Raw genomic sequence first — 25792 nt, forward strand, 5'->3', positions numbered from 1 at the left:
AGATAACACAAAAAGAGAAATATACAGACCAATATCTCTAATGACTATAGATGCAAAATCCTTAGCAAAATACTAGCAAACCAAATCCAACAGCACATTAAAATAATTAAACATTATGATTGATGAGTACGCAAGGGTGGTTCAACATAAGAAAATCAATGTAATATACCACATTAGTAGAACAAATGAAAACCACCATATAATCATCACAGTTGACACACAAAAGGAATTTGACAAAATCTAGCACCCTCTTTTGGTAAAAATACTTTAAAAATTAGGAATAGAAGGAAACTCTTTCTCTGTCTTATCTCAACACAATAAAGTCTGTATATGAAAAATCTAGAGTTAACATCATACTCAATGATGAAAGACTGAAATCTTTCCCTCTAAGAACAGAAAGAAAACAGTATGCTCACTGTCACCACTGCTTTTCAACATTGTCCTGGAAGTTTTAGTCGTAGCAGTTAGTTAAGAAAAAGAAATAAAAGGCATCCAAATTGAAAGGAAGAGGTAAAACTTTACCTATTTATACACAGAATAGTTCTGTAGATATAAAACAAAACACACACATACATATACACACACACAACAAAGCTATTAGGGATAACAAACAAATTGAGCAAAGTCTGTGGAATAAAAAATCAACGTGCAAAATCACTACTCTCTATACAGTAGTAATGTACAATCTAAGAGGAAATCAAGAAAATATTCTATTTACAATAACAACAAAAATCATCAAATATCTAGGCATAAATTTAACTACAGACGTAAAAGACTTATACATGGCAAACTACAAAACATTGCTAAAATAAATTTTAAATTTTCCAAATAAATGGAAGGACATTCTATGTTCATGCATAAATGGAAAAACCAATCATCAAATTTATATGGAAGGGTAAGGGGCCCTGGATATCCAAAGCCATCTTGAAAAAGAAGAATGAAGTTGGAGGACTCACACTTCCTGAATTACAGATGCTTTACAAAGCTACAGTAATCAAAAGAGTGTGGTTTCTACAAGGACAGACATATAGACCAATGGAATAAAATTGTGAGCTCAGGAATAAACACATCTATAGCCAATTGATTTTTTTAAAAATTGCCATCCTCACTCAATGTGTAAAGAATAGTTTCTTCAGCAACTGGTGCTGGAAAAACTGGATATTCATATGTAAAAGAATGAAGGCAGACCCCAACCTCACACCATGTACAAAAATTAACTCCAAAAGATCAGAGATATAAATATAAGAACCAAAATTATAAAACTCTTAGAAAAAGGCATGGAAAAGCATCTTCAATACCTAATGTTACGCTATGATCTCTTAGACTTTACACCAAATGCATGAGTAACAAAAAAAAACATAGTTAAATGTGACTTCATCAATATTAAAACTTTTGTGCATCAAAGGGCTTCATCATGAAAGTAAAAAGACAACCAAGGGAATGGAAGAAAATATTCAGAAACAATGTATCCAAAAAGGTTTAATAATAATATCAAAAAATACAAAGAAATTCTACCACTCAACAGCGAAAAAGACAAATAACTCAACATAAAAATGGGCAAAAGAATTGTATAAGTGTTTCTCCAAAAAAGATACAGAAATGGCCCAAAAAGCACATGATGCTCAGCATCATTAGCCATTAGGGAAATGTACAACCCAAACCAAAATGAGATACCACTTCACACCCACCAAAATGGTTACTGTTTAAGAAACAAACAAATAAAAAATGCAGAAAACACATGTGGAGAGGATGTGGAGAAATTGGAACACTTGGTCATTGTTGGTGCAAATGGACGTGGAAAACAGTTTGACAGTTCCTTAGAAAGTTAAATATAGAGCTATGACTCAGCAATCCCACATCTGGTTGTATACCCAAAAGGGCTGAAAGTAGGGACTCTAACAGATATTTGCACACTGATGTTCATAGCAGCATTACTCACAATTGCCAAAATTGGAAGCAACCCACATGTCCATCAACAGTTGAGTAGATAAACAAAATGTGATAGATACATACAGTGGAATAATGTTCAGCCATAAAAACGAATGAAGTTTTTACATATGCAACAACATTGATTAACCTTGAAGACATCATGTTTGAGTGAAATAGGCCAGAGACAAAATGACAACTATTGTAGGATTTTGTTGATATGGAATAATAAGATTAAACAAATTCATAGAATCAGAAACTAGAACACAACGTGGGGATAGGGAATGGGAAGTTAATGTTCAATGTGTACAGAGTTTCTGTTTGGGATGTAGGAAAAGTTTTGTTTGGACAGTGGTTATGGTAACACCACATTTTTAACATAATTAATGACATGGAATTGTATGTATGAATAGGGTTAAAATGGGAAATTTTAGGTTGTATATATGTTATTACAATAAAAAACATGGAGTGTACAACACAAACTGTGAAACCTAATGCAAATTATGGACTATACATAATAATATAATTATAATAATATTCTTTCATCAATTGTAACAAAGTTGCCACACTAATGCAAAGTGTTAATAATAGAGAAAATTGCATGTTTGTGTGTGGGTATTGGGAACTCTGTATTTTCTGTATGATTTTTTCTGTATACCTACAACTTTTCAAAGAAAATGTAAAGGTAATTTAATTAATTGGGCTCTATCTATTGTTTAGAGATTTTAATCTTTAATGATGTTAGATCGAAAGTTTATTACTTAACATCATTTTAAGTGTGGAATTACATGACACTGATGATAATATGTCATCACTTGAGCAAATTCATTATGATACTCTTTGTCATTGTTTGAGAATTAGCTCACATTAGATAATTTTATGGAATTAATTTTACTGAATTAAATGGCTGGTTTATTTCCATAAATTTAATTATCTTTTTGGTTGTATACAGCTTATTTCATACTTCACTAACATTTGCTGCATATCTAGTATGTACAAAGTACTTTCATATACACTATTTCTTTGACCCTGTGAATGATAAGTTGCATCATTTATGGATGAGAAAACTAAAAGAGGAACCCGAGATGAAGAAACCAAAAATTCAGAGAGATTAGGTGATGTACTTAAATTGACCAAATCAACAACATGTCCAGTTCTGAAACAGCTAAAATGCTCTTTTCTTTAATTTCCTTACTCATTTTACCTCCAGATTTTGATTAGTGACCATTTATTGAGAATATACTGATATTCCAGGTACTGTGTTCATGCTTGAAATGTATGTTTTCATTTTATCTGTATGAAAATCTGTAAGGTAGAAATGATTGGCCTTATTTACCAAAAAGGAAAACTGAAGCAGCAAGATTTAACAGTTTTTTCTGGTCATGCATTCTTTGACCTGAATAAAATGCTACTTTATAAAACTCACTCAAATTCATTCTGAGTTCCTTTTATATTTTCCAAGAAGAAATGCCTGGTAATTTGTCCTCAGCTTTTCTTTTGATTTGCACAGCATCAAAATGCCCTTACTTAGCTCCCAGCTGTGGCTTGTTTGAGCTGAGGCTGGCTTGCAAGGTAGCTGTGCTCAGGATTCTGCTAAGAGACTTCCTTTCTCTCTTATGCTAACCAAACTGGGAACATAGGCATGGTATGTGGTATTATTTTAGAGTGGGAAAAAGAAATTCACAGAGAGCAAAATAACAGGATGCCTCCAAATGATAATCCCAGTATTAAGAAAGAGGTACAGGCAGGGAGAGTCAGATAAAGCATATGATACAACAGCCTGGGAACATTTCACAGTGTTCAGATTTGGGATAGTAGAGAGAAGAGGAGATCACATTCCTGGTGAGAGAAAAGTCACAGGGTAGAGAGAACGAAGCTAGGGGAAGAGATTGACACGAGTAGCTTGACTGGTTGGGGGCAGAATATGTTGTAGGCCCTTTTTTAGGAGATTGAAAGATGTACATAACATGGGCACAGTGAAGTGCCTGCCATTGTGATAATTAATTTAATAAAATCAAGGTAAAATTGCTGTGATCTTAAGCCATTTTCTCATAAATTATCTCACATTAAAGCATTGAAAAGCAATACTAGGCTATAGCCAGATCTGTTGAAGAAAAGTACTCCAGGGGAATAATTACCATGGGATGTAGACATTAAGGGGCAGCAGGCCATGCCATGGAGGGAAACCTATGGCAGTATTTGTACAGCCTTTTCCAGGCAAAACCGTGCTTGAGCAGCGGATGTGAACATTCTGGCCTTACTGGCAGGTTGTTCCCCATGACTGAAATGGTAGTACAAGGTGAAAGAGGAATAGCGGGATGGCAGTGGAGTTTTCCCCCTATTGTCTTGGAACTGTAGAGAAATCCAAAAACATAGGGCAATAGCCTCTAAATGCCCAAAACTCTGGATTGAGAAAGCTGCCAGAATTAGGGCTGCTTCCTGTAAATGTTTGCTGCGATTATCCTACTCTGACCACAACCAACACCACAACTTCTGTCCTCAAGTCAACATGGTAATAGAACCGAGAGGTGTGAGAGCAATGTTTTTTTGGACAAACCCTGTGCCCTGTCATCACACCCCTTTGGGAGGACTTCCCAGTCCCCAGATCTGCGAGATGAGTGCCCCAATCAAGTCTACTCCAAAGATTGGAAATGCTGACATGTTATGAAGACTACTGTTGGTTTCCTGGCTTGGAAGAAGTTTGCTTAGCTAAAGGACTTGTTGATAAGCCCTTGATTGCACTAAGCTGGTAAAAAAATGGAGAGCTGGTAGAGTTGAGAATGGGATGGTGGAGAAGCCACCTGTGTGCTCACTGTTGACCATCATATGAGTAAGTGAATTTCCCGTGTTCTCAGTGGACCCATGGAAGGCACCTGATGTGGGACAGCTTAGCGACAGCTGAGGCAAAAGCAGTGCCTGCTAGGAAAAGGGGTCCCATCAATAAAGACACTGCTGCATAAAACCCATTTGTGAGGGGCTTTATGGTGAGTTTGAGAAGTTGAGTGAGAGCCGAATCTCACATCTCCGGGACCCTCAGAGAGAGGTGGTCCTTGCAGAACCCTCTGTGAGGACCCCACAGAGATGAGCCCATAAAGGAGCCAGCTTTTGTATTCCTGCCACAGTCAGTGATAGCCAGAAAAACAGAAAACAACAGCAGAAGAGGGCAACCTCTTCATGTGATTAAGAAAAGTGAAACCTACTGGTTTCCTTCTTTCTCTTTCTTGTGCCAACTCAGGAAGAGCTAGTCCTAAAAAAAGGAAGGGGAGGCGATACCTGAGATTTAATCACATCTACTTGGCACCTCCTTACAACAAGCCAGAAAAAGTTATTGGAGAGCAGAACAGAAGAGACTGACGTGCTAGAATGTTTTTGACTTCTTAATGAGAATGATTTTATAATACAGTGGCTGAAAATTAGCATCTGCCCAGGATGTTACTATGAGCCACAATAGGAGGGTGAGTTTACTAGAAAAAAATGCTATCATTTCATAGTGCGCACCCCAGCAAGTGAGACTCCTCAGTGAGTAGGTCATATGCTAAATATCTTACTCTGGACATTCACACGCATCCTCTGAATTTTAATTCAACCTCCATTTAACTTCCTTACAGGGAGACAGTGTCCTACAAGCCCTCTTTTAAAAATAGTTTTATGTGTTTTTATTGAGGTTATCTTCACACACCATACAATCCATCCAACGTGTACAGTCAATGGCTCACAGTATCATCACATAGTTATGCACTCATCACCATGAGCATTTTTGGAACATTGGCATTACTGTAGAAAAAGAAATAAATAGAAAAAGAAAAGCATACATCCCATACCCCTTACCCCTCCCTCTTATTGACCACTAGTATTGCCGTCTACCCAACTTTAAGACTTAAGATAGAAATAGGTTAATTAAGACAGTGTGATATATATATATGTAGTGCAATAAGACATCCAGATGTAGATTCATACAAACACTGGCAATTGACTACTTTTTTTCTTTGCAATTATACAGGCACTATCAAAGGTCAGGGCTCCTGGATTACAGTTCAATAACTTCAGGTATTTCCTTCTGGCTATTCTAAAACACTAGATTCTAAAAACACATGTCTGTATAGTGGGTCCGTGTCACAGTCATTGTTAATCCCCCCTTCTCAGTTCCACCTCCTCCCTCTCATCTGATCTCTCCCAGTCTCCAGGGATATCTGGCAATGCCCATTCTAATGCGTTCATGCTGGAAAGGGGCAGCGAGCTTCTGGGTGGAGGAAGGAGCTGGTTGATGCTCTTGGAGGGACTCGGACCTCTGGGTTTCGGGGCTCATCTGGCCCAGGAGCCATCTGGAGGCCTTAAGTTTCTGAGAAAATAAACTTACTAAGAAAAGCTTCTGCAGCGACTTGGACAGAGCCCAGGCCCTCCCCGGGGCTTTCAGGAGCACTGCTCCTACCAGTTCCCTTGGCAATGGCCTTTGTTTTTATAACCTGAACAGGCTGATGTCTGGTTTCATGCATTCATCTTTTGTGAGTCTCATTAGTGTGTGACCGTCTCTGAGAAATCTGATGTATCTGCAGCACTGAGTGTTTGTGTTCCTGGACCTTTAAAACTGAGGCTGCTTCGACCCTGGATCTCAGTCCAAGCTGACGTCTTTCTGTGGGGCTCTGCCTGGAATCCCAGCAGCCTCTGTCTCAAACACCACTTCTACATGGGCACAGACCACAGTGGATGGACACAGAGTAGAAACCCACAAAAAGGGGTAGATAAGGGGCAGAATATGAGGTCTTGAATGTCTGACAGAAGAAGACTTGTGGGGAGGGCTCTTGACTCTGATTCTTCAGCCAGCATTTTAGGACCCTGCAGTCACTGATATTAGCTTTGCCAGCCCTGGTTACCTGCTCCCCTTTTCACTACTTACTTTCTATGTCTATCTTGGAAATGCGCTTGCTGTGTTCTACAATAGTCAGCACACCCTGAAATGGGAAAGTGCGGTGCATGTCCAAACCGAGAGAGGTTCCCCCTTTGAACTTGGTGAGTTGATGGACTTGGTGTGTCTGTTTCTATGTGTTTGTGTCCGTGGGAATCTGTTGTTGGAGATTACATGCCCTCGCTTGCTTTCCCAACCTTTCTCACCTGGCAGCTCTCTGCTGCTCTCAGATGTGCTTACAGAGTTCCCATCGCTAGTGCTCTGTGCTTGTCTCTGGGTGATGGAGTTTCACACTCGGACTGAGGATTGAGGAACTGTTTCTCTGGAGGAGAACATTTGGAGTTAAATGCTTTTGCTCCCTAGCTGGGCTTGGGTGATTGGGAGCAAATTAAAACATCCTCCATCCCTGAAGATCAGGAATTTTCAGGGGATCAGGGCAGCAATAGCTGCCAAGTTTGGGCACCCCTAGAGGTGCTTCCTCAGAGGTCCTCATTAGAGGCACACATGCTAACTGTTCTTTGTTCCATTCTCTCTGCACACCCGGATGTGTTGGAAGAGAGGTGTTCGGTTTAGTGCACAGACTTGTTGCTCAAGCTTGGGTACTCAACTTCTTTTTCTGAGTTTGTTTCTCCACCTGTGAAATAAAGAGAGGCAGAAGGAAAGGAAAGTTCATTATTTTCAAGGTTCTAGTATTCTATAAATCCATGATTCTAATATATCCAGTATTTATTCGCTTCATATATATTTACTTACTTTATATAAAGTGAATAAATACTGGATATATTATATATATAACATTTATTCAATTATAAATCCAGTATTTATTCATTTATATATATGCATAAATTGATTCATTCATAAGCAAGTATTCATTTATAAAAGTATCTTCTTGGTCCGAGGCCTCAAAAGCAGATAGTAACTTAATCTCATAGTGGCATCAGCTAGACATACTGAAATCAACCAAACTAATCTTTCTCTTCTGTGTACTACCCCAAGATCCAAAGGGGTGTTGCCAAAGAAAGGGCTTCTGGCCATGGGAACACTCTTCCTGAGGTTGTAACGCTAACTTATTTCATTCTACTTTAAATTAATATAAGACTATTTCATGTAGAGCATAAGAACCTTGCAGTGGTATACTTCCATTTCTCTTCTCTGACTTTTATACTCTTTTTGTCATGTACTTTGCTTTTATAGATATTATAAAGCCTGCCCTACATTGTTAATATTTTAACAGATGATTATCTTTAAAGAGATTTAAATAATAAGTATAATATATATTTACCCATGTAGTAACCATTTCCATTATTATTCCATCCTTTATGTCAATCTTTATTTCTAGCTGGTATGTTGAATTATTTGGAAAGCCTTTCCTATACATATTGATGTGATCATATGTTTTTTCTTATTGAGCCTATTACTATGATGAATTACATTAACTGACTTTCAAATGTTGAACCAGCCTTTCTTTCCTCACTTAGTTGTGATGGATTTCCTTTTAATTTGTTGCTGTTTGCCCTAGAGTTTTCAATATGCATTTACAACTAGTCCAAGTTCCCTTTCAAATAACATTAAATTCTTCATCAGTAGTTCCACCTTATAACAGAGTATTCCCAAATCTTCCCTCCTATACTTTATAACATTGCCATCATTCTTTTAATTTATCCAAAAGGTATAATTACCAAATACATTATTTGGTATTACTATATACCAAATTGATTGTATACAAAATGAATAATTATACCAAAAGGTATAATTGCTCAATACATTATTGCTATTTTGAACTATCATCTTGGAGAGCAATTAAGAATAAGAAAATGCAAGGTTTTATTTGACCTTTTTCTTCTTTTTTTTATTACTCCATTTCTAATGTTCTTGCTTATGTAAAAGACCTCAATTTCTGACCTGTTACTTCTAACATTTCTTCCAATATGGGTCTACTGATGACAAATCCACTCAATTTTTGTTTGTCTGAGAAACTCTATTTCATCTTCATTTTTGAAGTATAATTTCACTAAATACAGAATTCCAGGTAGGTGGTTTTGCCTAGAGTTTCCCAAATATTTTACTCCACTTTCTTCTTATTTGCATGGTCTCTGAAGAGAGAAGTCCAATGTAATTCTTATCCTTGCTATAAGTTAGGTGTTTTTCCCCTCTGGCTTCTTTCAAGACTTTTTCTTTGTCTTTAATTTTCTGTGGTTTGAATATGATATCCCTAGGTGTGGTTTTTGGTATTTATCCTGCTTGCTGTTTCCTGAACGTCTGGGTTCTCAAACAGTTATTAATTTCCACTCTTTCCGGCTCTTTGTGTTGTTATAAGGGTGGAATGCATGTCTTTGCAGTTGCCTACATCTCTGAGTGACACCCAGAAATTGAAAATTATTTTGAATTTGGTGTGAATTATAAATTAGTCTTATTGGCACACAGAAATATACTTTGAGGAATCTTTATCCATCTGCCTTCTACATAAAAGCACAAGCTCATTAGAGCCACACTGAAAATGCCTCCAAGATGCAGACCACTCTGCTGCTAGACCGCTAGCAACCAGTGAACTAGACGGAGCCGCAGGGAGCACAGGGATCGAATAGCAGCCTTTAAACAGAGCCACCTACTTCACTTCTGCAGCCCACAGAGGAGGCTCCTCATGTTTTGTTGTTTTTTTAATTTTTAATTTTGAAATACTCTCAAGCTTACAGGACAATTACAGAAATAATACAAGCCCCGTGTAGAGAGCTCTGACATACTCCTACCCCTACCAGATTCCCAGATCCACCAATTTTAACATTTTGCCACAGTTGCTGTACCATTTTTTCTTTCAATCTGTATATCTGTCCATCCATTCTCGACATATGTGTGTGAGTTGTATATATCATGCTCCTTGAACATACAATACTTTTGTGTCCATTTCCTAAGAGCAAGAATATTCACCAATATAACCACCTTAAATGCAGTTATCAAGTCAAAAATATTTAACATTGATATAAAGCTTAAGGTCTATATTCCGATGTTTTCATATTATTGTAGTAAATATATACAACTCAAAACTTCCAGCTGACCACCTTCAAGTGCACAATTCAATAGTACTAATTACATTCAAAATTTTGTGTTCCCATGAGCTGGAATCCATTAATCCAATTTTTTCATGACCTCAAACAAAGTATGCACCATTAAGCAATAACATCCGTACCCCTGGCCTCTGGTCACTTGTAATCTACTAACTGTCTCTATGAAATATGCTTATTTTACATATTTTACATAAGTAATATCATACATATTTGTCTTTTTATGTCTGGCTTATTTCACTCAATATGATGTCTTCACATTTATCCATGTTGTAGCAAGTATCAGAAAATCATTCCTTTTTATGACCGGAAAATTAACAAGTATATGAAAAATAAACAACATGCTACTAAACAACCACTGGGTCAAAGAAATATCAAAGCAAATTAGGAAATATCTAAACGCAAAGGAAAATGAAACCACAACATACCAAACATACGGAATCAGAAAAAGCAGGGCTGAGAGGGAAATTTATAGCTTTAAATGCTTACATTAAAAAAGAAAAAAGGGGTCCACAGGTGGTTAGAATGCCCATCTTTCATGCAGGAGTCCTGGGTTTGATTCCCAGACCATGCACTCCCACCAAAAAAAAAATAAAGAAGAAGAAGAAAGATCTTTTATCAGGCACCTAGTCTCACAACTGGAGTATCTAGAAAAAAAAATAGCAAAGGAAACCCAAAGTTGGCAGAAGGAAGGTAATAACAAAATTTAAAGTGGAAATAAATGAAATAGAGAATTTAAAAAACAATTGGGAGAATGTACAAAACCCAAAAATTGGATTGTTGATAGATCAATAAAATCAACAAACATTTTAATTAGATTGACAAGGTAAAAAAGAGAGAGGACAAAAATAACTAAAATCAGAACAGAAATGGGGACGTTACTACTGACCCAATAGAAATAAAAAGATTATAAGAGGATGCTAGGAACAACTGTAATCAACAAATTTGATAACCCATATGAAATGGATAAATTTCTAAAAACACACCAACTACCTTCCCTGACTTAAGAATAAACAGAAGCTCTCAATAAACCAATAATAAGTAACAAAATTGAATCAATAGGGCGGGCCGCGGTGGCTCAGCGGGCAAGAGTGCTTGCCTGCCATGCCGGAGGACCCCGGTTCAATTCCCGGCCCCAGCCCATGTAAAAAACAAACAAACAAACAAAATATAATAAAACAAGAAAATGTTTAAAGATGTTTCCCTTTCTTCCTCCCTTCCTTCCTTCCATCCTTCCTTCCTTCTCTGTCTTTCTTTAAAAAAAAAAAAAAAAATTGAATCAATAATCAACCACCTCCCATCAAAGAAAGACCCAGGACCATTGAGCCTGACCAGGAATGTTGGTGAATTTTACCCAGCATTCCAAGAAGTATTAACACCAATCCTGCTCAGACTGTTCTGAAAAATTGAAGAGGAAGGAACACACCTTAATTCATTCTATGAGGCCACATTTCCATAATATCAAAGCCAGATAAACACACCCTAAGAAAAATAATATTACACACCAATATCCCTTATGAATATAGATGTAAAAAAAACCCTCAACAAAATAGAAGCAAACCAAATCCAATAGCACATTAATAGAATTATACACCATGATCAATGGGATTTATACCAGGTATGCAAGCATAGTTTAACATAAGAAAATTGATTAATGTAATACACCACACTAAGTAGAACAAAGGAAAACTACCACATGGTTATCTCAATTGACACAGAAAAGGCATTTGACAAAATCCAGTACCCCTTCTTGATAAAAAAACATTTAGAAAACTAAGAATATAAGGACACAATTCAACATGACAAAGGATGCACATAAAACACCCACAGCTAACATCATACTCAGTAGTGTAAGACTGAAATTCTCCCTCTAAGGTCAGGAAGAAAACAAGAATATCCACTTTCACCCCTGCTATTCAACATTGTACTGAAAGTTCTAGCCAGAACAATTATGTAAGAGGAAAAAAATGTATCCAAGTTGGAAAGGAAGAAGTAAACTTTCCTCTATTTGCAGATGGCATATCCTGCACAGCATATGGAAAATCCTGAAAAATCCACAGCAAAGTCACTAGACCCAAACTAGTGGGGTACAAGATTGACAGCAAAAATCAGTAAGTTTCTAAACACTAGTAAAGAACAATCTGAAGAAAAACCAAAATAATTTCTATTTACAGTAGTAACTTAAGAGATAAAATATCTAGGCATAAAGCTAACCAGGAAAACAAAGGACTTGTATGTGCAAAACTGCAAAACATTGGCAAAAGAGATAAATGAATTGACATTTTGTGTTCATAGGTTGGAGGACTAAATATTCTAAGATGTCAATTCTACCCAAAGTGATCTTCAGATTCAACACAATCCAAATCAAAAGCTCAATAGCGCTCCATGCAGAAACAGAAAAGCCAATTGTCAAATTTATATAAAAGGGTAATACCCAAAACCATCTTGAAAACGAAGAACGAAGTTGGAGGACTCACACATCCCAATTTGAAAACATATTGCAAAACTACAATTATCAGAAGAGCATGACTATAATTCCCAGAGGGTTCCTAGGTCAGATAAATCCTGAAACCCAGAAGGACCAGCTTCTCCAAGATTATCTATTGATTGCATATCTCCATCCTTTAGTGCTGACATTCCTCAATATGAAAAAGTCAGAATGCACTTTGCCTACAGATCCATTTAGACTGGGAGAGGAATAAGAGGAGAAGGAGAAGGTATAACAGAGAAAATAGGATTTAACAAATGTGAATGACTGTTGAAACACTATATTAATATTCCTTCTAGCCTCCAGTGTTTTGGAGCATCTAGAAGGAGAAATCTGAGACAGCAGAATGGTGGCCCATGACAAACTCAGGGATCTGTTCTGTAACTACTTGTTGAAGCATTAACTATCGCTTTTTCCTTCTTTGCTTTGTATATATATTATAGTTCACAATAAAAAAAAAGTTTAAAAAATAGCATGGTACTGGCACAAGGACAGACATATTGGCCAATGGAGTCAAATTAAGAGTACAGAAATAAACCACCACAATATGGTCATCTTATTTTTTGAAAACTTTTTTATTGTATAGTATAACATATATACAAAACAAAGAAATTAAAAAGCAATAGTTTTCAAAGCACTTTGCAGCAAGTAGTTACAGGACAGATCCCAGAGTTTGTCATGGGCTATCATATGATCCTTTCAGATTTTTCCTTCTAGCTACTCCAGAATATAAGAGGTTAGAAGGCTTAAATATTTATTATCACCACAATCGACTTTTTTCTTTCTTTTTTTGTGGAAAAAAACACAACCATACATTTTTAAAAAATAATAAATCTCAAAGCATAGCACCACAGTTGTAGAACATATTTCAGAATTTGGTAGGGTTATAATTCCACAATTTATAATATTTGAGATCAAAAGAGATATCAATTTAAAGATTCAGTGATCATATTCATTTATTAAGTCCTATCTTCTCTTTATAACTCCACCATCACCTTTGATCTTTCCATCCCTCTCTTTAAGGGTGTTTGGGCTATGGCCATTCTAACTTTTTCATGTTAAAAGGGTCTCTCACTAATACATATGTGGTAGGGAGATGGAACTATATGATATTCTGGAAAGGCTGGACCCTCTGGGTTTCAGGACTTATGTGGTCCAGGGACTCATCTGGGGGTTGTAGTTTCTGGAAAGTTACTTTGTGCATGGAATCCTTGTAGAATCTTTTATATTTCCTTAGGTATTCTTCAGGATTGGTTGGAATGGTCCTGGTTGGGGGTTGGCAGGTATGATAGGTAGCAAGGTCTACCTGAAGCTTGCATAAGAGCAACCTCCAGAGTAGCCTCTAAGCTCTATTTGAACTCTCTCTGCCACTGATACTTTATTAGTTACACTTATCTTCCCTCTTTTGGTCAGGATGGAATTGTAGATCCCACAGTGCCAGGGCCAGACTCATCCCTGGGAGTCATCTCCCACATTGCCAGGGAGACTTTCATCCCTGGATGTCATGTCCCATGTAGAAAGGAGGGTAATGACTTCACTTGTAGAGTTGGGCTTAGAGAGAGGTAAGGCCACATCTGAGCCACAAAAGAGGTCCTCCAGAAGTAACCCTTAGGCATACCTATAGGTAGGCTAAGTTTCTCTGCTACCTACATGAGCCTCAAGATCAAGGGCTTGGCCTATGGACTTGGGTGTCCCTATAGTTTGACACAGTATCAGGGGATTTCCTCATGGTAAAGTTTAATAGTTCTATATATTTTCTCCCATCCCTCTAAGGGACTTTGCCAATACTTTTTGATTATCTGCATAATATACTCTAGGATGTATTCTGTCATTACATTAAGTTACAGAGGATTAAAGGATCTCTTTCTTATTCTGGGCTCCCTCTGTTTCAATTGTTCAAATGAGCTTTACAGATAGGTTGAGTTAGATTATGTACTACAGAAAATTTCAGTTCCAGACCAAATAAATTTTCCTACTTTGGTCTCAAAGAGTATGTTTGGTTCTAAGACATTGTCTTCCTTACCCCTGTGTTCTGAATTACTTTATCCCCAACCTGATTGGCTTCATTCTTTTTTTCTCTCTCTTATCTCTAAATATCAGATTGTATATATATGTATATATGACAGCCTCTCGAAATCCAGAAACAATAATTACCACTCCAAACTAAATTATCTGCTATGAAAGGCCCCTGTTTTCTCGTAAGCATTTTCTAAAGGAGACCTTGCTATTGTTGCTCTCTTGTTGCTGGTTCATTTTGCCTCAGCAAATGTCTCCTATGTTCATTCACATCATTGTTTGCCTCATGACTTCATTCCTGCTTTGTAGCTGCACAATATTTGTTCATAAGTATACACCATCGGTCACTACTCTACTTCTCAGTCAGTGCATCCTTCAGACACTGTGCTGGTTTGAAAGGACATATGTCCCCTAGAAAAGCCATGTTTTAATCTAAATCTCATTTCATAAAGGCAGAATAATCCTCATTCAATCTGCATGTTTGACACTATAATCAGATCATCTCCCTGGAGATGTGATTTATTCAAGAGTGGTTGTTAAGATGGATTAGGTGACAACATGTCTCCACCCATTTGGGTGGGTCTTGATAAGTTTCTGGAGTCCTATAAAAGAAGAAACATTTTGGAGAAAGGAGATTCAGAGAGAGTAGAGAATGCTGCAGCACCACAAAGCAGAGAGTCCACCAGCCAGTGACCTTTGGAGATGAAGAAGGAAAATGCCTTCCTGGGAGCTTCATGAAACCGGAAGCCAGGAGATAAAGCTAGTAGATGACTCCATATTTGCCACGTGCCCTTCCAACTGAGAGAGAAGCCCTCACTGTGTTTGCCATGTGCCTTCTCACTTGAGAGAGAAACCCTGAACTTCATCGGCCTTCTTGAACCAAGGTATCAAAGATACCAAGGTATCTTTCCCTGGATGGATGCCTTAGACTGGACATTTCTATAGACTTGTTTTAATTGGGATATTTTCTCAGCCTTAATGAACTGTAAACTAGCAACTCATTAAATTCCCCCTTTTAAAAACCATTCCGTTTCTGGTATATTGCATTCCAGCAGCTAGCAAACTAGAACAGCCACCTTTACCATGTTCATAAAAGTGGAATCATGCAGCATCTATCCTTTTCTGTCTGGCTTATTTCACTCAGCATTATGTCCTCAAGGCTCATCCATCTTGTTATTTGCTTCCAGATATCATTTTGTCTTACTGCTGTGTAATATTCCATCATATCTATATACCACATTTTGTTAATCCACTCATCTGTTGATGGGCATTTGGTTTGTTTCCATCTTTTGGAAATTGTGAACAGTGCTGCTATGAACATCAATGTGCAAATGTCTGTTTGCATCATTACTTTCAGCTGTTCTGGGTATATACCTAGTGCTATTGCTGGCTCATAGGGCAACTCGATATTTAGTTCCTAAGGAACCACCGAACTGTTTTCCATAGTGGCTGCACCATTATACATTCCCACCAGCAGTGCATAAGTGTCCCAATTTCTCCACATCTTCTCCAACATTTATGGTTTCCTGTTTGTTTAATAGCAGCCTTTCTTATAGGTATAAGGTGGTATCTCATTGTAGTCTGGATCTGCATTTTCCTTATAGCCAATGAAAATGAACATCTCTTCATGTGCTTTTGATTCATCTGTGTTTGCTCTTCAGAAAAATGCCTAGTCATATCTTGAGCCCATTTTATAATAGGATTGTTTGTTCTTTTGTTGTTGAGTTGAATGATTTCTTTGTGTATACAGGTATCAAACCTTTTTCCAATATGTGATTTCCAAATGTTCTCTACCATTGAATTGGCTGCCTCTTCATCTTTTTGACAAAGCCTTCTGAGATGCAGAAGCATTTGATTTTGAGTAGCTCCCATTTATCTATTTTTTTCTTTTGTTGCTTGTGCTTTGGGTGTAAAGTTTAGGAAGCTACCTCTTATTCCTAGTTCTTGAAGATGTTTCCCTAAATTTTCTTCTTGAAGCTTTATGGTGCTACTTCTTATATTTAGGTGTTTGATCCACTTTGAGTCAATTTTTGTATAGAGTGTAAGATAGTGGTCCTCTTTCATTCTCTTGGCTATTGATATCCAGTTCTTCTATGCCCATTTATTGAAAAGACTATTTTGTTCCAGTTCAGAGGATTTGGGGGCCCTGTCAAAAATCAGTTGACCATAGATTTGCTGGTCTATTTCTGCACTCTTGATTCAATTCCATTGGTCAATGCTTCTGTCTTTGTATCAGTACCATGCTGTTTTGACCATAGTGGCTTAATAATAGGTTTTAAAGTCAGGAAGTGTTAATCGTCCCACTTGTCCCTCTGTTTTAGGATGCTTTTAGCTATTTGGGGTCTCTTTCCCTTTCCAGATCAATTTGGTAACTAGCTTTTCCAAGTCTTCAAAGTAGGTTGTTGGAATTTTGATTGGTACTGTGAATCTGTGGACTAATTTGGGTAGAATTGACATCTTAACTATATTTAGCCTTCCTATCCATGAGAATGGAATATCTTTTCACCTATTTAGATCTTATTTGATTTCTTTTAGCAATGTTATTTAGTTTTCTGTGTACACATCCTTTATGTTCTTAGTTAAGTTCATTCCTAAGTGCTTGATTCTCTTAGTTACTATTTTGAATGGAATTTTTTCCTTAACTTACTCCTCAGTTAGGTCAGTGCTTCTGTATAGAAACATTATTGATATTTGCACATTAATTTTATATCCCACCACCTTACTGAATTTGTGTATTAGCTCAAGTGATTTTGCTATAGATTAATCAGGATCTTCCAAGCATAGTGTATCAGTTAGGTTCTCTAGAGAAACAGAATCAACAGGGAACATTCACAAATATAAAATTTATAAAAGTGTCTCACGTGACCACATGAAAGCAGAGTCCAAAATCTGTAGGGCAGTTTGTGAAGCCGATGACTCCAATGGAGGGTCTGGACAAACTCCACAGGAGAGGCTCGCCAGCTGAAGCAGGAATAGAGCCTGTCTCTTCTGAATCCTCCTTAAAAGGCTTCCAGTAATTAGATTAACCATCACTCATTGCAGCAGACACTCCCCTTTGTCTGATTACAAATGGAATCAGCTGTGGATGCTGCTGACGTGATCATGATCCAATTCTATGAAATGTCCTCATTGCAACAGACAGGCCAGCACCTGCCCAATCAGACAAACAGGTACCACCACCTGGCCAAGTTGACACACAAACCTGACCATGACAGCCCACCCCTTGTCAACTTGACAGCTATGTACATCACCTTAAACCATACCCAGTGTCCAAATAAAAAAACAATAAAACACACATTTTTTTTTCTTTTACCTAACAATACTCAACTGTCCTGCATATAACTGGAAACACATTAAATCTCTCCAGAATAGGGTGCAAATCCTTGGGCAACATTCATTCTTAAACTTGATATCTTACAAATTAAATAGTATAACATGAACAAAACAGCATTACAGTCCTCGTTTCTGTAACTGATCACATGGTCAAAGTTCATATTTATCACTACCTTCTTCCACTACCCATTCCATGTTCCCTTTACCCTCAGCAAACACTTCAGCTGGGCATGGTTAATTTCCTGGTGGGGTGACCCAAACCTTCATTCCTGAAGTTTCAGAGCCATTGGTAGATCTGCCTGGACTGAGTTGTTGCAGTTTTCCATTGATTTTAATCACAGGGCATGGTAGTACTAAAAGACGCCCTAAGGGAAATCCTATATTCCAAGAAAAACTCTTCTTTACCTCCATTATATAGTTGCAGTCCTACTTCCCCCGATAGTCAGGGTCAATCACCCCAGACAATAATGTAATCCCCTTCTTGGCTTGTTGATCCAGTGGCATAAGTAGCTCAAAGTGACCAGGTTGCAGTCTTAACTTCCATTCAGTGGAATCATTGTTGTTTCTCCTAGAGGAAGTACTCCCTGTTTTGGAACTAAAACCTGTAGACCAGCAGAGCTCAGGGTAGCAGGGACAGGAAGCAAAAATTTTCCTAGTGGATCACTAGGGATAATAGTGAGTGGTACCACTCCCATTTCCACCCCTTGGTTCCTGGACCCATGGATCCTGGCTATGGGAGAAACAGCACCATACAGCGGACACTGATTCAGAGCATACACAGCTTCCTGGAGAACATTACCCCAGTCTTTCAAGGTATTGCCACCTAGTTGGCACTGTAATTGAGTTTTCAAAAGACCATTCCACAGTTCTATCAATCCAGTTGCTTCTGGATGATAGGGAACATGGTAAGACCAGAGAATTCCATGAGCATGGGCCCATTCCTGCACTTCATTTGCTGTGAAGTGTGTTCCTTGATCAGAAGCAATGCTATGTGGAATACCATGATGATGGATAAGGCATTCTGTACGCCCACGGATGGTAGTTTTGGCAGAAGCATTGCGGGCAGGGAAAGCAAACCCATATCCAGAGTATGTATCTATTCCAGTTAGAACAAATCGTTGCCCCTTCCATGAAGGGAGTGGTCCAATGTAATCAACCTGCCACCATGTAGCTGGCTGGTCACCTAGGGGAATGGTGCCATATTGGGGGCTGAGTGTGGGTCTCTGCTGCTGGCAGATTGAGCACTCAGCAGTGGCTGTAGCCAAGTAAGCCTTGGTGAGTGGAAGTCCATGTTGCTGGGCCCATGCATAACCTCCATCTCTACCACCATGACCACTTTGTTAATGAGCCCATTGGGCAACGACAGGAGTTGTTGGGGAAAGAGGCTGACTGGTATTCAGAGAATGGGTCATCTTATCCACTTGATTATTAAAACCTTCTTCTGCTGAAGTCACCCTCTGGTGTGCATTCACATGGGACATAAATATGTTCATGTTTTTAGCCCACTCAGAAAGATCTATCCACTTACTTCTTCCCCAGACCTCTTTGTCACCAATTTTCCAATTATGGTCTTTCCAAGTCCTTGACTATCCAGCTAAACTATTAGCAATAGCCCATGAGTCAGTATGCAAATGCACCTCTGGTCAGTTTTCCTTCCAAGCAAAATGAACAACCAGGTGCACTGCTCGAAGTTCTGCCCACTGGGAGGATTTCCCCTCACCACTGTCCTTCAAGGACACCCCAGAAAGGGGTTGTAGTGCTGCAGCTGTCCACTTCCGGGTGGTACTGCATATCATGCTGAACCATCTGTAAACCAGGCCTGAGTTTTCTCTTCCTCAGTCAATTCACTGTAAGGAACTCCCCAAGAGGCCACAGCTCTGGTCTGGGAAAGAGAAGGTAATGTGGCAGGAGTGGAGATCATGGGCATTTGAGCCACTTCGTGTAACTTACTGGTACCTTCAGGAACTTCTCTGGTCCTATCTCATATATACCATTTCCATTTTACAATAGAGTGCTGCTGTGCACACCCAACTTTATGGCTTGGTGGGTCAGACGACACCCAGCTCATGATAGGCAACTCAGGTCTCATGGTAACTTGGTAGCACATGGATAAGCATTTAGTCTCTACTAATGCCCAGTAGTAGGCCAAAAGCTGTTTCTCAAAAGGAGAGTAGTTATCTGCAGCAGATGGTAGGGCTTTGCTCCAAAATCCTAAGGGTCTGCATTGTGATTCTCCTATAGGGGCCTGGCAAAGGCTCCAGACAGCATCTCTATTTGCTACTGACACTTTCAGCACCATTGGATTTGATGGATCATATGGCCGAAGTGGAAGAGCAACTTGAACAGCAGCCTGGACCTGTCGCAGAACCTCCTCTTGTTCAGGTCCCCACTCAAAGTTAGCAGCTTTTCTGGTCACTCGATAAATGGGCCGGATTAGCACACCCAAATGAGGAATATGTTGTCACCAAAATCCAAAGAGACCAACTAGGTGTTGTGCCTCTTTTTTGGTCATAGGAGGAGCCAGATGCAGCAACTTATCCTTCACCTTAGAAGGGATATCTCGACATGCCCCACTCCACTGGACACCTAGAAGTTTCACTGAGGTGGAAGGCCCCTGTATTTTTGCTAGATTTATCTCCCACCCTCTGACACACAAATGCCTTACCAGTAAGTCTAGAGTAGTTGCTATTTCTTGCTCATTAAGTCCAATCAACATGATATCATCAATATAATGGACCAGTGTGATGTCTTTTGGGAGGGAGTAACGATCAAGGTCCCTGCGGATAAGATTATGACATAGGGTTGGAGAATTGATATATCCCTGAGGTAGGACAGTGAAAGTATATTGCTGACCTTGCCAGCTGAAAGCAAACCGTTTCTGGTGGTCCTTACTAATAGCTATTGAGAAAAAAGCATTTGCCAGATCAATAGCTGCATACCAGGTACCAGGGGATGTATTGATTTTATCAAGCAATGATACCACATCTGGAACAGCAGCTGCAATTGGAGTTACCACCTGGTTGAGCTTATGATAATCCACTGTCATCCTCCAAGACCCATCTGTTTTCTGCATAGGCCAAATAGGAGAGTTGAATGGGGATGTGGTGGGAATTACCACCCCTGTATCCTTCAAGTCCTTAATAGTGGCAATAATCTCTGCAATCCCTCCAGGAACCGGTATTGCTTCTGATTTACTATTTCACTCGGTAAGAGCAGTTCTAGTGGCTTCCACTTGGCCTTTCCTACCATAATAGTCCTCACTACATGAGTTAGAGAGCCAATGTGGGATTCTGCCAGTTGCTCAGTATGTCTATACCAATTGTGCATTCTGGAACTGGGAAAATAACTACAGAATGGTCTGGGGGCATACTGGGCCCACTGTGAGACAAACCTGAGCTAAAACTCCATTGGTCACCTGGCCTCCATAAGCCCCCACTCTGGCTGGTGGACCAGAGTGACATTTTGGGTTCCCTGGAATTAATGTCACTTCTGAACCAGTGTCTAATAATCCCCGAAATTTCTGATCACTTACTTTTCCCCAATGCACAGTTACCCTGATAAAAGGCCATCAGTCTCCTTGGGGAAGGCTTGAAGGAAGGTTAATAGTATAAATTTGTGGCAGTGTAACAGGTTTCTCCCCCAAAGGGACCTGACCTCCTCTTCATTGAGGATTTATATCAGAAAACGATGTTGAATTTTGTGAATGCTTTTTCAGCATCAATCGAGATGATCATGCAATTTTTCCCTTATGATTTGTTAATGTGTATTACATTAATTGATTTTCTTTGTGTTGAACCATCCTTGCATCTTTTAATGTATTGTTGGATTTGATTTGCTAATATTTTGTTGAGAATTTGTGCATTTATGTTCATTAGGGAGATTGGTCTGTAGTTTTCCTTTCTTACAGTGCCCTTACCCATTTTTTGGTATTAAAATGTATTAGCTTCATAAAATGAGTTAGGTAGAGTTTCTTTTTCCTCAATTTTTTGGAGAAGTTTGATCAGGATTGGTGTTAGTTCTTTTGGAATGTTTGATAAAATTCCCCTATGAAGCCTTCTGTCCCTGGGCTTTTCTTTGTAGGAAGATTTTTGATAACTGATTGAATCTCTTTACGTGTGATAGATTTGTTGAGATCTTCTGTTTCTTCCTGAGTCAGTGTAGCTTATTTGTGTATTTTCAGGAATTTGTCCATTTCATCTAAGTTGTCTAGTTTTTTGGAATATAGTTGTTCATAGTTTCCTCTTATGATTTCTTTTATTTCTTCAGGGTCTGTGGTAAGGCACCTCTTATTTCTAATTTTGTGTATTTGCATCCTCTCTTTTTCTTTGTCAGTCCTGCTCATGGCCCATCAATTTTATTGATTTTCTCAAAGAACCAACTTTTGATTTTACTGATTCTTTCTGTTGTTCTTTTGTTCTCTCATTCATTTAACTCTGCTTTAATCTTTGTTATTTCTCTTCTTCTATTTGCTTTGGGGTTAGTTTCCTGTTCTTTCTCAAGTTCCTCCTCTCAAGGTTAAGTCCTTGATTTTTTGCTCTTTCTTGTTTTTTTAATGTAGGCATTTAGGGCAATAAATTTCCTTCATAGCACAGCCTTTACCACATCCCATAAGTTCTGATAGTTGTATTCTCATTTTCATTCATCTCCAGATAGATACTGATTTCTGTAGCAATTTCTTCTTTGACCCACTGGTTGTTTAAGAGTGAGTTATTTTTCATTCTTTAGTGGTTATTGAGATCCAGCTTCATTTTTCTGTGATCAGAGAAAGTGCTTTGAATAATTTCAGTGTTTTTAAATTCATAAAGCCCTGTTTTATGTCCCAGCATATGACCTATCCTGGAGAATGTCCCATGAGCACTAGAGAAGATCTATATCCTTGTATTTCAGGGTGCAATGACCTACATATGTCTGTTGGGTCTAATTCATTTATCAGGTTGTTTAACTTCTCCATTTCCTTGTTGATCTTCTGTCTGGTTGTTCTATCTATATAGGAGAGAGGTTTGTTGAAATCTCCTACTATTATTGTTGAAAATTCTATCACTCCCTTCAGTTTAGCCAATGTCTGTCTCATGTACTTTGGACCTCCTTGGTTCAGAGCATAAACATTTATGATTGTTATATCTTCTGGGTGAATTGTCCCTTTAATGAATATATAATGTCCTTCTTTGTCTCTTATGATGTCTTTATATTTAAAGTCTATTTTGTCCAATATTAGCATAGCTGCTCCTGCTTTCTTTTGGTTACAACTTGCATGGAACATCTTTTTTTCCATCCTTTTACTTTCAATCTATTTATATCCTTGTGTCTAAGATGAGTCTCTTGTAAGCAGCATATAGCAGGATTATATTTCTTAATCTATTCTTCCAACCTCTATCTTTTAATTGGTAAATTTATTCCATTAACATTCAAAGTTATTACTGAAAAGGCATTTCTTGAATCCACCATCTTATCTTTTTTATTTTACTTGTCAGATCTATATATTCTTTTCCCTCTTTCTCTTTTTATCCTTTACATTACCCTTACTGGTACCCTTCAATTCTGTGCCCTCCTCCAGACCTCCCTCTCCTGTCTTTTTTTTTCAACTAGAAGAACTCCCTTTAGTATTTCTTGTAGGGATAGTCTCTTGTTGACAAATCTTTCAGGATTTGTTTGTCTGTGAACATTTTAATCTCTCCCTCAGTTTTGAAGAACAGTTCGGTTGAGTACAGAATTCTTGGCTGGAAGTCTTTCTCTTTCAGGATCTTAAATACATCATACCACTGACTTCTCACCTCCAGGGTGCTAGTTGAGTAGTCTGAACTCAGTCTTATGTGGTTTCCTTGTATGTAGTAGATTGTTTTTCTCTTGCCACTTTCAGAATGTTCTGCTTCTCTTCAACATTTGACAGACTGATTAGTATGTTTCTTGGGGAAGGCCTATTTGGAGTTTGTTGGGCTTCTTTGACTCGTATATTTATGGTCTTTATAAGGGTTGGGAAGTTTTCCCCCACTATATCCTCAACTACTTTTCCTAGCCCTTTACTCCTCTCTTCTCCTTCTGGGACACCAATGATTCTTATATTTGTGTGCTTTGTTTTGTCTATCATTTCCCTGAGATCCAATTCAAAATTTTCTGTCTTTTTTGCCATTTGCTGTTTTGAGTGTTCTAAATCAGTTATTCTGTCCTCTATATCGCTTATTCTTTCTTCTGCATAGAGCTCAGAGGGGCCGAGGTGAGGTGTGTGACGCTATGGGGGGGGGTGGCAAGAGTACCCTAGGTATGGAGGTATGCACCTGAAGCATTTATGTGCTGGTAACAGCCTGCAGGGAGCAGGGAGGGGAGGTAATGCTCAGGAGGGTTACAGGAGAGGTGAGTTGGGCTGCATTTGGGGTGGGGGTTTGGGACAGGTATGTGCACTGGGGGGGGTAAGGGTGCTTGAAGCACGGGGAGTGTGGGCAGGTGACGGGTTCAGGTGCATGAGGTGTGGGATGAGTCGCAGGTCACAGGGCTGTGCTGATGAGGGTAGCACGTTCAAGGAACTTGGCTTAACTTACTTGCTAGTCCCTGTCTCGCCATCCATGCACTCTTGTGGGCTCTGTGCTTCTGCAACAGGCTCCACTTTCTGCTTCTCACTCCCTTGGCCTCTGCAACCAGGGCTGCCCTATGTGGTGCAGAAGGCTCTCCCAGGTCAGCCGCACTCTTGAACTGCTGTTCCAGTCACACTCCCATCCCTTCTCTAACTTTTCCTTGGAGCAGGGCTGAACTCCATCTACCCTATTTTGCCATCTTCCTGGAACTCAATTGATTCCTTTCTGACAGTATTAACAAACTAATACAGGAAGCATCTTCAGGACCTTGTTTTAAGCAATACTTTCTTTGTGTAAAGAAAGTATTTTCTTTAAAAATAAGAAAATAAACCAACCAGTTGATTGGTTTTGATGCTCCTTTATAACTTATTGATAACAGAGCTGACCATTGGAAGGGCTCCTGGATAAAAAGACTCTGATTTGCTTTTCTTTTTAAAAAAATGTTTGTTCTAATGCCATATACACAATATAAAATTTTCCTTTTAAATACATTCAAGTATATAATTCAATGCTGTTAATTATATGTGCTACCATCACCACCATCCATTACCAAAAACTTTTCCATCATCCAAGATAGAAACTGCAGATTTTAAGACTTAACTCCCTATTCCCTACCCCCAGCCCAGCCCCTGTTAACCTATATTCTACATTCTATTGGTTTTCTTATTCTAATTATTTTAGATTGGTAAAAATCATAAAATTTGTACTTTTATGTATGGCTTATTTCACGCTACATGATGTTTTCAAGTTTCATCCTTGTTGTTGCATGTGTCCAAATTTCATTCCTTTTTACCACTCTACGCATGTACAAGATTTTGTTAATTCATTCATCAGTTGATGGACACTGAGTTGCTTCCACCTTTCGGCAATTGTGAACAATGCCACTATGAACATCAGTGTGCAAACATCAGATCTTAAGTCCCTGCTTTCAGTTATTTTGGGTGTATACCTAGAAGTGGGATTGCCAGGTCATATGGTAATTCTATATTTAATTTTCTGAGAAGCCATTGAAATTGTCTTCCATAGCAGCTGCATCAGTTTACATTTCCACCAACCATGAATGAGTGTTCTTATCTTTCCACATCCTCTCCAACGTTGTAATTTTGGGTTTTCTTAATAGTGGCCATTCTAGTGTGTGTGAAGTGGTATCTTACTATGGGTATCTTACTTTGATTTGCATTTCCCTAATGGCTGCTGATGTTGAGGATCTTTTCTTATGCTTTTTGGTCATCTCTATATCTTCTTTGGAAAAATGTCTAAAGTCTTTTGCCCATTTTTGAAATTATGTTGTTTGTCTTTTTGTGGTTGAGTTGAAGCATTTCTTTATATATTCAGGATATTAAACCTTTATCAGTTATGTGGCTCCCATATATTTTCTCCTTTTTATTTTCAGATAAATTGCTGGTATGCACAAAAGTTTTTAATCTTGATGAATTCCCATTTATCTATGTCTTCTTTCATTTTCTGTTCCTTCATATGTTTTCTTTGGGAGTAAATTCAA

This window comes from Tamandua tetradactyla, chromosome 20, assembly GCF_023851605.1.
Source record: "Tamandua tetradactyla isolate mTamTet1 chromosome 20, mTamTet1.pri, whole genome shotgun sequence".
In the NCBI taxonomy this organism is placed as follows: domain Eukaryota; kingdom Metazoa; phylum Chordata; class Mammalia; order Pilosa; family Myrmecophagidae; genus Tamandua; species Tamandua tetradactyla.